Source organism: Oncorhynchus gorbuscha, linkage group LG23, assembly GCF_021184085.1.
Source record: "Oncorhynchus gorbuscha isolate QuinsamMale2020 ecotype Even-year linkage group LG23, OgorEven_v1.0, whole genome shotgun sequence".
NCBI classification, from domain to species: Eukaryota; Metazoa; Chordata; class Actinopteri; order Salmoniformes; family Salmonidae; genus Oncorhynchus; species Oncorhynchus gorbuscha.
In genome coordinates, this window is record NC_060195.1 from 57,762,427 (window position 1) to 57,775,594 (window position 13,168).

General features: G+C 41.7%; 1 pseudogene; it reads right to left on the reverse strand.

Annotated features, from left to right (window-relative positions):
- The window catches only part of LOC124011178, a 45,109-nt pseudogene that overhangs the window by 30,988 nt on the left and 953 nt on the right, over positions 1-13,168 (reverse strand).

Here is a 13,168-nt window from a genome sequence, read left to right on the forward strand (position 1 = left end):
AGCAGAGGGAACACCCCCCTATCCACATTGATGGGACAGTAGTGGAGAGGGTAGCAAGTTAAGTTCCTCGGCATACACATCACAGACAAACTGAATTGGTCCACTCACACAGACAGCATTGTGAAGAAGGCGCAGCAGCGCCTCTTCAACCTCAGGAGGCTGAAGAAATTCATCTTGTCACCTAAAGCACTCACAAACTTCTACAGATGCACAATCGAGAGCATCCTGGCGGGCTGTATCACCACCTGGTACGGCAACTGCTCCGCCCTCAACCGTAAGGCTCTCCAGAGGGTAGTGAGGTCTGCACAACGCATCACCGGGGGCAAACTACCTGCCCTCCAGGACACCTACACCACCCGATGTTACAGGAAGGCCATAAAGGTCATCAAGGACATCAACCACCCGAGCCACTGCCTGTTCACCCCGCTATCATCCAGAAGGCGAGGCCAGTACAGGTGCATCAAAGCTGGGACCGAGAGACTGAAAAACAGCTTCTATCTCAAGGCCATCAGACTGTTAAACAGCCACCACTAACATTGAGTGGCTGCTGCCAACACACTGACACTGACTCAACTCCAGCCACTTTAATAATGGGAATTGATGGGAAATGATGTAAATATATAACTAGCCACTTTAAACAATGCTACCTTATATAATGTTACTTACCCTACATTATTCATCTCATATGCATACGTATATACTGTACTCTATATCATCGACTGCATCCTTATGTAATACATGTATCACTAGCCACTTGAACTATGCCACTTTGTTTACATACTCATCTCATATGTATATACTGTACTCGATACCATCTACTGTATCTTGCCTATGCTGCTCTGTACCATCACTCATTCATATATCCTTATGTACATATTCTTTATTCCCTTACACTGTGTATTAGACAGTAGTTTTGGAATTGTTAGTTAGATTACTTGTTGGTTATTACTGCATTGTCGGAACTAGAAGCACAAGCATTTCGCTACACTCGCATTAACATCTGCTAACCATGTGTATGTGACAAATAAAATTTGATTTGATATTCTTGTGACATTGTACAATCTGTCAATGTATGTCATAATTACGTAAAATTCTGGCAAATTAGTTCGCAATGAGCCAGGCTGCCCAAACTGTTGCATATACCCTGACTCTGCATGCATTGAACGCAAGAGAAGTGACACAATTTCACCTGGTTAATATTGCCTGCTAACCTGGATTTCTTTTAGCTAAATATGCAAGTTTAAAAATATATACTTCTGTGTTTTGATTTTTAGAGCGTTGGACTAGTTAACCGTAAAGTTGCAAGATTGAATCCCAGAGCTGACCAGGTAAAAATCTGTTGTTCTGCACCTGAACAAGGCAGTTAACCCACCGTTCCTAGGCAGTCATTGAACATAAGAATGTGTTCTTAACTGACTTGCCTAGTTAAATAAAGATTAAATAAATGTGTAAAAATAAAACATCTGCAAAAATCGGTGTCCAAAAATACTCAGCCATTCCAATTAAATCGGTCGACCTCTAGGCCAAACAGTTCTATTTTTGTTTCATCAGACCAGAGGACATTTCTCCAAAAAGTACAATCTTTGTCTCCATGTGCAGTTGCAAACCGTAGTCTGGCTTTTTTATGGCGGTTTTGGAGCAGTGGCTTCTTCCTTGCTGAGCGGCCTTTCAGGTTATGTCGATATAGGACTCGTTTTACTGTGGATATAGATACTTTTGTATCGGTTTCCTTCAGCAGCTTCACAAGGTGCTTTGCTGTTGTTCTGGGATTGATTTGCACATTTCGCACAAAAGTATGTTCATCTCTAGGAGACTGAGCGGTAGGATGGCTGCGTGGTCCCATGGTGTTTATACTTCCGTACTATTGTTTGTACAGATGAACGTGGTATCTTCAGGCGCTTGGAAATTGCTCCTAAGGATGAGCCAGACTTGTGGAGGTCTACAATTATTTTTCTGAAGTCTTGGCTGATTTCATTTGATTTTACTATGATGTCAAGCAAAGAGGCACTGAGTTTGAAGGTAGGCCTTGAAATACATCCACAGGTGCATCTCCAATTGACTCAAATGATGTCAATTAGCCTATCAGAAGCTTCTAAAGCCATGACATCATTTTCTGGAATTTTCCAAGGTGTTTAAAGGCACAGTCAATTTAGTGTATGTAAACTTCTGACCCACTGGAATTTTGATACAGTGAAATAATCTGTCTGTAAAAAATTGTTGGAAAAATTACTTGTGTCATGCACAAAGTAGATGTCCTAACCGACTTGCCAAAACTATAGTTTGTTAGCAAGAAATTTGTGGAGTGGTTGAAAAACGAGTTTTAATGACTCCAACCTAAGTGTATGTAAACTTCCGACTTCAACTCTATTATTGGGTATGACACAAAGTTCCAAATTATAACATGTATATTATCATTCTCTTAGATCCCTAACTATGTCCATAGAACATCATACCTGGGTGAGTCCATTGACTACTAACCCTACTGTAGGTAGTAACAATTATAGTAGATGATCAATATGGATGCCCTGTCCCATACAACCCATCAACTTGACCTGCTGCTTTGTCTTCCAGAAACAGAGTTCTGATGATCTAAATGCGTTAAATGGACATTCGAGGCACCTCAGTTCACAGGGTGACGCTCGGGGTGCACTGAAGTGTGACGGGGGGTTTTGCAGCCAAGTCGAGCTGAAGAAATCTGTTGTTTTTTATTTTCTTCCTGGCTTTTGTAATGTTGCCAGGACAAACAGTTACATGGGCGGGGCTAAGGGAGGACGTGGGATGCTCCTATAGGCTATCGTAGTCTGGCCAAAGTTTACATCGTGGTGGAGATCTGTGTGACTCACCAATCACGGTGTACCTGAAATAAATCAGGTAAAAATCCAAGGTGGGGTGAACATCATTCAGTTATGTGATGGTCTGGTGACTCACTAGTAGGTGACAGCACACTATACTACCCAAGACCGGCATGAAGTTGATTACAAAACATAGGGATATCACATATAAGATTGATTAAGTAAATAAGCAACAAGGCTTAAGCACCCCGATGTATATCATGAATAACACACTAAGGGTTGTTCTTACTACAGTGGATGCCAGAGTTCTATTACACAATCATATGTATTCAATATTCATTATGCTCTCACTACTAAGTATTACAATGCAAGGCCCGACTCTGAGAAAACATTTAAAGTTTAGTCATGTACATTTGAGCCAGTTACATTTGAGCCATTTACATACCGATACAGTGACTACGGTATAACAGGTTGTCTGAGCACTGTGACCACAGGCTCTATTTCTCATTCCAACACCCACACATCCCACTTCACCACCAGATACAACTGCTTTCCTGTCTGTGCAGCCCAGCTCACTGGGGATATGAAAGATGATGGAACGTATCTTGCCTTAACTCGCTTGGCCCACAGTTGACCTTTATTCAAGCAGCACAGAAAAACAAAGTAATCAAATTATGTTCATAATGAGAGAGAGAGAGAGATTTTCACTTACCATGTCTATTGATGATACAGGTCCGATGCTATTGACGTATATGTCAACGTCGATAAGCGTTGGTTTAACTGTAAAAGACAGAAAGAAAAATCACTGTAAAAGCTAAAAGCACATTTGAACCACAACCAAGTATAGTAACACTGCCATACATTGGGCGCCATGTCAATAGTGTTAAAAAGGACATGCCTACATATCTGTTGTTGACTCTGGTCGACTTTCAACCGTGTCTGAGGGAGGAAAACACCTGACACATATTGATTTTGGGGGTGAACTATCACTTTAAGTGATGCCTATACATGAAGTGGTTCACCGGTTCACCGGTTTCATTCCAGGCAGTCACCTTTCACTGGAGATGTAGGAAACTGTTTTCCACACGGCTCAAATCTATTGGATAACATGCCATACACGATTCCAACCCTACATTTCACAATTTAAAGCCTGTTCTCTGTAACTAATCTTACAAGGCGTTGCTGCAATTAGCAGTTCACGCTTGTGTGGCTAAGTGCACCTCTGTCATTGCACATTAGCCTCTTTCATAGGCTTTGGCAACTCCGGCAATTAACTGTTGAGGTGGTGCAGTACACTCACAGACTATGACAGAAAGATCTGCACAAAGACGTATTTAATTGAAACAGGGTATAATGGACGAATAGATATTTGACAGTTTTGTAGAATTCAGACGCAAGAAAATAGCAGAGTACATCTTGTCTTTAAAAAAAAAATGTATTGTTATTTGATTATTGTTTACTTCAGTTTATTTAGTAAATACTTTCTGAACACTTATTTCTTCTTAACTGCATTGTTGGTTAAGGTGCATGTATGTAAACATTTCACAGTAAGGTCTACTATACCTGTTGTATTCGGCGCATGTGACAAATACAATTTGATTTGATAGGACATTATTAAGTTCCACTTTAGCCACTATCAACAAATAACACAATGTACATTTATGGCAGCAACTTTTTGAAGTCATTGGTAAAGTACTTTAATTCAGGGTTACCCAAATTCAGGCCTGGGCACCCCTGGGTGCACATTTAGTTTTTTCCCCTAGCACTACACAGCTGATTCAAACAACCAATTCATCATCAAGCTTTGAATCAATTGTGTAGTGCTAGGTGGGGAAAAAAAATGTGTCCCCAAGAGGGGCCCCAGGACTGAGTTTGGGAAACCCTGCTTTAATTGAAGAAAAATGGCGCTATTGGAATGTTATTCAAAGTTGTAGTACAGTAGTTTCTGTCAAATTCAATATAATCGCGACATACGGGAAGGTGAATGCACTGCCCACACGAATCCTCTGTAGAGTTTCCACATGTTTGTTCTACACTGCTTTGACTTGAGTTTGTCCACTTACTGTTACTGTTATCAGAGATTTATTTGCACCAAGGCACACTACACACGTCGCCCTCCCTGCCTCCCCTTCCTTATCAAGCAAGCATGATTACAACTCCCCATCTGCAGAGTAAAATGCCCCCATGAGGGATTTAATGGAGGAGCATCTTTTACACACAGTTAACCTGTCGATGTGATGAGAAATACACTTGCCCTCGTCAGCTCCGCCGGTCTCATTCACCACGACCGCTCAATTCTCCTAGTTTATTCCCCTTACATTGTGTTAAAATGTTTTCTGTTGCGTCGCTGTTTTCTGGTCTGATCTTTACTGAGCTGGCATGATTCAGGGTAGGAGTGCTGATTGAGGATCCGTTTTGACTGTTAGATTACATGGACAGTGGGATCCTGATCCTAGGTCAGGCACTCCTATTTTGAGATGGTAAGAAGCTATGGGACAGGCTCTCCAGTGTCTTTGTAGCACATGGGGATGGGTGAAACATACTCCTCAGCCTGAAGTGTCGCCACCTGCGCTGCTGAATCATTAACTGTTCGGTGGTGCCGACTGGTGAGATCATTTGGGAGGGTGGTCACGTGTGCTAGCAAAGCAGATGTCCAGGGTCTGTGTCTCTAGCCCAGTAAATGAGCACAATACCCTCAGTAAAGCCACTCTCGTCAGCCTCCAGTCGCTCTCTTCCCCTCTACTTCCTGTCAGCCAGAATCGTGACAAGCTAATTTCATCTTTCACAACAACAATCCAAACACAAACATCTTCAGACGAGTTCAATGGGCGCCGGGTGATATCTGTCATCCGTCTTAGGAGTGGTGTTAACAGTGTCTGCATCCCAAATGGCACCCTATTCCTTAAATTGGGCTCTGGTTAAAAGTAGTGCACTACAAAGGGAACAGGGTGCCACATGGGATGCGGCGGGGTTGAATCAAGCCTTACTGCACTCTGTCTAACCGTCTTCTACTTCACTCTGCCAGACAGACAGAGGTCATTAAAAGCGAGGTGGTAGACAGACAGGACCTAGTGTGTTCTGGGAGTTTGGGGACAGACTATATTAAAATAGGAAGTGAGACATTTCAGGTGGCTGTGTCCCTGGCCTCCGCTGCAACCTGAAACTAATATCCTCTACTTGTCCTTATCAAAAGAGAGACCAGCCAGAGAGAGCTGTAAGTTGACGACCACAACATGTATTGGTGACAGTATTGCTGTACAATTTCAAAAAGTACATTTGAAAATGTTAATGAGACCCAATCAATCATACATAGTGGAAAATTATATGTGTATATACATAATGTAAACACAGTAAGGGCAGGTGTAGTTTTTGTAGTTAATTTGCAGAGAAATACACATAGAATCCATATAGGATCTCTAAGACCTGATATGTGGTGTGTTGGTTTTGTCACAATTAACACTCTGGCTGCATTTACACAGACAGGTCGATTCTCATTGTTTTTCCACTAATTGGTATTTTGGCCAATCACATCAGATCTTTTTACATCAGTTCTTTTTCAGAGCTGATCTGATTGGTCTGTTTTGGCTGCCTGTCAAAACGCAGCCTCTGACAAACATTTTGAGTGCACCTGCAATGTGTTTTCGCCTTTATCTGCAATTGATTGAATTAGGGACCCAAGTCCACATAATTTCCTGTTGCCTCTAACCATTGAATTGATTTTCATCTGCTTCCCCATGTCTTGTTAGGGTCCCCAACAAGACTTATTAGGCCATTTTCTTGAAAAGTAGACATAGATAGACCGGGGACACCATGATCTAATCTCACCAATTACTCATGAGGATATGGGGCTGCTTCGGAACAAAACAACAGCAAATTAATCTGTTGCTGGGTTTTAATGTTTGTGAATGCCCTGGCTAAATTGCTGAGCGTCCCTTTAACGATAGCACAGGGAATGGGTTAATAGCCTATCAATCCACCAGGCCCTGCTTTACTGGAGTTGAGACCTGTGAGGCCCACACTAACAGTATTAAGTTCAGCAGAATAGGAGGGGGCATTCGGCGAGAGCTCATTATATGAGAGAGGCTTTGAACATGTATTGTGCACCTCTGGCGATCCTATCTTCATTAGGATGTCTGGTTCTGTTTCAGGTCCTGCCTGAAACATTGTGGCTCCTGCTAACCTGATCACCGTAGAGCCGGAAGAGTTGGCTGAACTTTACCCGATGGGGAAACAGGTGACATTAGGTCAAGTGATCTCTGTTCATTTCTGATGGAGGGGAATCCAAGATGGATGCTCAGTTGCTTGATATGACCAGTGAGGAGTTTCCTCGATGTGTCTGTGGGTAATTTATAGCATCAACCTTGTACGGTCCAGAAGTGGGACAAGTTGGATGATATACAGTACCAGTCAAAAGTTTGGATACAGCTACTCATTCAAGGGTTTTTCTTAATTTTTTACTATTTTCTACATTGTAAAATAATAGTGAAAACATCAAAACTATGAAATAACACATATGGAATTCATGTAGTAGCCAAAAATCTAAATAGATTTTATATTCTTCAAAGTAGCCACCCTTTGCCTTGATGACAGCTTTGCACACGGTTGGCATTCTCTCAACCAGCTTCATGAGGTAGTCACCTGGAATGCATTTCAATTAACAGGTGTGCCTTGTTAAAAGTTAATTTGTGGAATTTATTTCCTTCTTAATGCGTTTGAGCCAATCAGTTGTGTTGTGACACGGTAGGGAGGTATGCAGAAGACAGCCCTATTTGGTAAAAGACAAAGTCAAGAACAGCTCAAATAAGCAAAGACAAAATCGACAGTCCATCATTACTTGAAGACATTAAGGCAGGTCATCCGGGAAATGTCAAGCACTTTGAAAGTACTGTATTAAAGAGGTTTCGTCTTACACATTCTAAAAGGGCAGGTGAGGAATGTAAAAAGTAACCACCACCCACCCACCCTGAAGCATATTCAGTTCCATATTACATCCCCTCTTTCATTAAAAAAAATCTAAATAAAGATTAGTCGTGTATTAAAATCGTCAGACAGCTTCCATTTGTACTATACTGTATATTTCACAGTCGATTCTGACAAAGTCTGGGGATTACACTGAGCTGGTTCCAAAGCCCTTTGCATTTCAACTGTGGAAATAATCATTTGTATTCCCCCATTAAACACCCTAGTAATCCTTAACAATGGGAGGGTGGAAGACACTCTTATGAAGTTGAACATCCATAAGGATAACCTCCACTCACACCCTTGCACCTCAGCAGTGCCCGTATCAAGCCAATCAAAGTATTGCATGATTCTCTGGACACCTGCTAGATTCAGGAAATGGGGATGGCCGTGGTGGAACTAAATGAGGAGTCAGAGATGAGTGCTCCCCTGATCAGATGTGGGTTCCATTTAATTGAGTCTGTCTGGGAATCTCGGCTCTCCTCTCCGGTGGGTGATCTAATCTAATGACATTTCAGGGGGCTTAAAATAGAGAAAGGGGTATCAGGCATTCCCTGTCTGCTGGAAGGTTGCCTCAATGTGTCACTCTGGAGAAGCTTGAGAGGACTGAGTTTTCCCAATGTAGCTAAGCTTATAGTATTCTATTCTAAAAGTCTACTAATCTACGACCATTATCCATATACTACACCTGAAGTAGATCCAATGACTAGACCAATTTTGTGGGCCCCAGTTCTGAAATCAATTCAATCGAAAACTGGATTTTGCGAGAGGACTGAGACTATCCAGTGCAGTCAAGCGTAGCCTTTAAGATTCTACAAGTTTACAGCTCTCTGACCGTTGTCCATCTACTAAACCCGAGTGGATGAAATGTCCAGAGCAATTCTGTGACCCTCGGTTCAAAAATCATTTAGATAGAAAACTGGGTGCTGTGTCTCTGATGACCACTTAAAAACAGGGGATAACGGCTCTGGAAGAATACGTAGCTATCGTCAAGGATATTAACGCCAGATAGCCCTGCAAGCAGCACAAGAAAATCAATGGCAATACCGTCCATACAATCCAGGTAAGGCTGCGCCACTTTCTGCGGCCAACCTTGCCCGAAATATCTAAAACCGATTCCATCTGATAGTGATCCAGCCAACGCAGCTTTGGCGCTGGAATCTCCATTCTGAAAGAGACTGTCTAAAGACATTTGCTGAGGGCAAATGTGGAGGCTGTGCAGTCACATCTGACCCAGTGGAAATGGGTAGTAGGTGTGCTGTACAGCCAGTCTTGCAGTGTGTCTCGGTGAGCAAGGTTCATCTCCCTGAATAAGTGCCATCCAAAGTTCAGAAGGAAAAATGAGTGTCGACCTTGGATTGCCTTCATTGTGAATCTGGATGGTGTGATTTCGAAAATGGTTCAAACTCAACGTGGGATCAAGCTTTGCATTGTGCTGGACTACAGCAATGCTACCCCCTCCAGAGTTATTGTCATGGATGAAAATGTAGAACTTAATGTTTAAAATGCATCTTTTGGGAGGGGATAAGCATTTCCGTTGAACAAAATCGGCCGCCAGGAACAGGGATGTTCAGAGAAGAGCAGCTGCATTCATTCTAAATCCATTCGTGTCTGAGGGCAATTTATATTTAACAGTGATGCACCTGCGTTTTTGTCAGAAATCAAAGTCCCTCTTCAATCATTTCCAACAGCAGCCTGACTAATGCCGGGGTTGTTAATTCACACTTCAAAAAGATAGACTGGAGTGAGGATCTCCTCTTACCCACCCACCCACTCTATGCAAACACACTCACACACCTTCACATGCCATGCTCAAACACACACGCACACACATATAAAGCCATGTTTTAGTTACTTGTCAGAACTTTTTGGGAAGTAAATATGTATTCACATTAAAAATCATAATCCTAACTCTTAACCTAACCCCAAACCTAAACCTAACCCCAAACCCTAAACCTAACCCTTAAACCTAAAATAGCATTATAACTTTTCAGGACATGCAAAATGTCATGACTTTTCAGAATTGTTCTTGAGTTCCTGTCTTTTCAGGACATTCTGGTCCGGACAAATAGGAAAACAAGTTCACACACACATACAAACACAGACTGGTGTAGGTACATGTCTGACGAACATGACACTTTCCCATGTGCTACAACAGCTGGCAGTGGGTGGTCCATGCCACTCAGACAATTAGCAACATCAAGTGTTACTCACACTCTCACACCCTTCAACCTGGAAATAAACCCGTGACTTACATCTTTCAAGCAGACATGCCCTGTCAGCCATCAAACATAGCCCAACACATCCAGCCTAGCCCCATAGACATCTAGAGAAGCAGCCAAGGTTCAACTCTGTTCTCCGTGAATGAATCCCTCTGAATCCTCCACTGTGCCCGTGCCTGCACCGGAGGAGTGCCACGTGAGGTACTGGTACTTCCTGAGTTTGATGCTGATGTACCGTGGTGTGATTCCCAAACTGGGTGGCGCATCATCTTGGCATGCTGAGGAATAATATTCTGACCCACTTTGTCTAGGATCCCCTGACAACCCAAAAGGAAGCTGACATAATAAGGACACAAAAGCAGCCACTTCCCTCATGTGAGCTGAACCGAGAGATGCATCAATATCCATAATCTGTGGGGTGATGTTGGAGCTCGGAACTCAGGCAATACAATGTCCCAAGGCGCAAAGCATTGTAGTATACGGCTTGTATAACAGGCATGTCATATATTCATACATGTTTATGAATATACAATGCATATTATGGCATTGTACAGCATTCAAAAGGAGCATATGTCTACAGTAATATGTGGTTTACATGGCCACATGAATAAGAGACAATAGCACAATTAGAATAAAGAGTACATTTGACCCTATTTGTAATACATTACATCTGACCTTCGGACAGGACTGTAAAACCCCTACATGCAAAAGGGGCGGGATGGGACAAAAATGTGGTCCTGGTATTTTATCCACACAAGCCCACATCACTGAGCGCACTACCAACTCAAAGCAAATTGCCACATCATCATGATGATGATGGTGGTGGAAAATTACAATTTGCTTTTTGAAAGTTCTACATCTTGAAAAACAAGATTGCTGACATGCAAAACATTATGGGACTGTATCAACAGTGGACTAATAAAATAAATACCAAAATATCATTTTAAGCGGATTATTCCTTTAAGCTTTATACGTTATAAAAGCCAAGCTAATGACTAAGGATATATTGCAAATTAGAGCCTGTCATGTGTGTTCCCCTGAATCAACACATACCCTAAGTATCAATTACTAATTACTAGCATTATGCCATGGTGTAACTGGTGCCACTACCTTTTACAGTTGGTGGCACTAGCCGATGATTTGGTCGGACCCAAATCATGAGCAATCTTCTAATGAAGTCATTCATAGTGATTTATTAAGAAGTGTTATAGACTGCTGAGGTAATCAAGTAATATGTTGTTTCATCGAACACACCATTTAATGCATCCAATCAGGTATGATTCAATATGTTTTGATGTGCAACCTAATACAGTGAATATCATGCTTTTTTCGTTTTTTTTAACCATATGCACAACAAGCTTATTTCTCAAAAATGTCATACACAAATGTGTTTACATCCCTGTTAGTGAGCATTTCTCCTTTGCCAAGATAATCCATCCACCTGACAGGTGTGGCATATCAAGAAGCTAATTAAAAAGCATGAACATTACACAGTGCCTTGTGCTGGGGACATTAAAAGACCACTCTAAAATGTGCAGTTGAGGTAGCATGCAATTGGCATGTTTACTGCAGGAATGTCCACCAGAGCTGTTGCCAGAGAATTTAATGTTAATTTCTCTACCATAAACGGTCTCCTACATCATTTTAGAGAATTTGACAGTAAGTCCAACCAGGCTCATAACTGCAGACCGTGTGTATGGCGTGTGGGCGAGCAGTTTGCTGATGTCAACGTTGTGAACAGAGAGGGCCCCATGGTGGCGGTGGGGTTATGGTATGGGCAGGCGTAAAAGGGAACATAATTGTATTTTAGCGATGGCAATTTGAATGCACAAACATACCATGACGAGATCCTGAGGCCCATTGTGAGGACCATTGTCTGACCAACAGATGCATATCTGTCTTCCCAGTCATGTGAAATCCATAGATTAGGGCCTAATTAATTTCATTAAATTGACCAATTTCCTCATATGAACTGTAACTCAGTAAAATCAATTAAATTGTTGCGTTTATATTTTTGTACAGTATAGTTCAGTATAGTTCTATCATTTAGTTGTCAGACTCAGGGAGCTAAAAGAAACAGTATGTGTCTACTTTATGAAGACAGCCTTGTGGGAAGAAGTCAGTTCCCTTACCGAGATTATTAACATAAATATCCTGAATCTGTCTTTGGCTACATGAGATGGTCGTGTCAAAGTGCAAATGTGAATATTTTATGACCAGCATTGAGTTGCTGACAACTTCCTTTCATCTAGATTCCATCTGTAATCAACAAGGGACAGATGGGGAGATGGTTGTGTCACAGAAACTAACCTAAGCCTACTATACAATACAGTGCCCCACTCATTGTTACCATGGACCGGTAAACAAATAGGCGGCCCAAATGTGTATCTGTTTATCTGGAATGATTTCCTCCTCCTGCTTGGTTGATAAGGTTGTCAGGTGAAGCTCTGAGCGCGTTGGTGGAACAAACACGGCACAAAACCACCAGTGAGCAAGCACCGCGCCCGAGGAGGCCGGTTCAACACCATGGACAGCGCGCTTCTGACGTAGCCAAGGTGCGCGTATCACCAAAGCAATTTAGACACTCCATTGAAAGTTTTTGTAATATCCGCAGTAAAAATACAGAAATGTAACTCACCTCCAATATCAGGGCGTAGTGTCTTGTCGTAGTCCTTAAGTAAGTTATTTAATATGAGCGTGGCCTCTGCCTGGTGGTTTTTGGGAGCCAGCATCTGACTGACAGTAGTGTCCTCATAGTCCCCATCGTAGTCCCTTGGGTCTGGGTCGGAACTAAATACCATATAAAAAATAAGTTAGTTTTATTAATTTTAAAATAATCTCAATATCACAGACATTAGATTGATTGACTTTTAATGCATGAATTACAGTCTTACAGGCCTAGGTTTTTGAATTCAGTGCATAACAAGTGCTGATGAAACCAAACTTTAAACTGAAATCGTACAAGAAGTCATTTATTTAACAGAAACAAATATAATCCAAAATCTCAACACAAAACCAATTATTACGGACGTTCCCGGTTTTTACATACAGTAATTAAACTAGGCTACCTACAGAATTTAACTACCTATTTATTTGTTGATAGAATAGACTATTCATATGCAAACACGTTCGACAATTAATAATGCAAATGGGGTGTATAAATAGCTAGTTGGCCAAACAATGATTCTGAAGTTC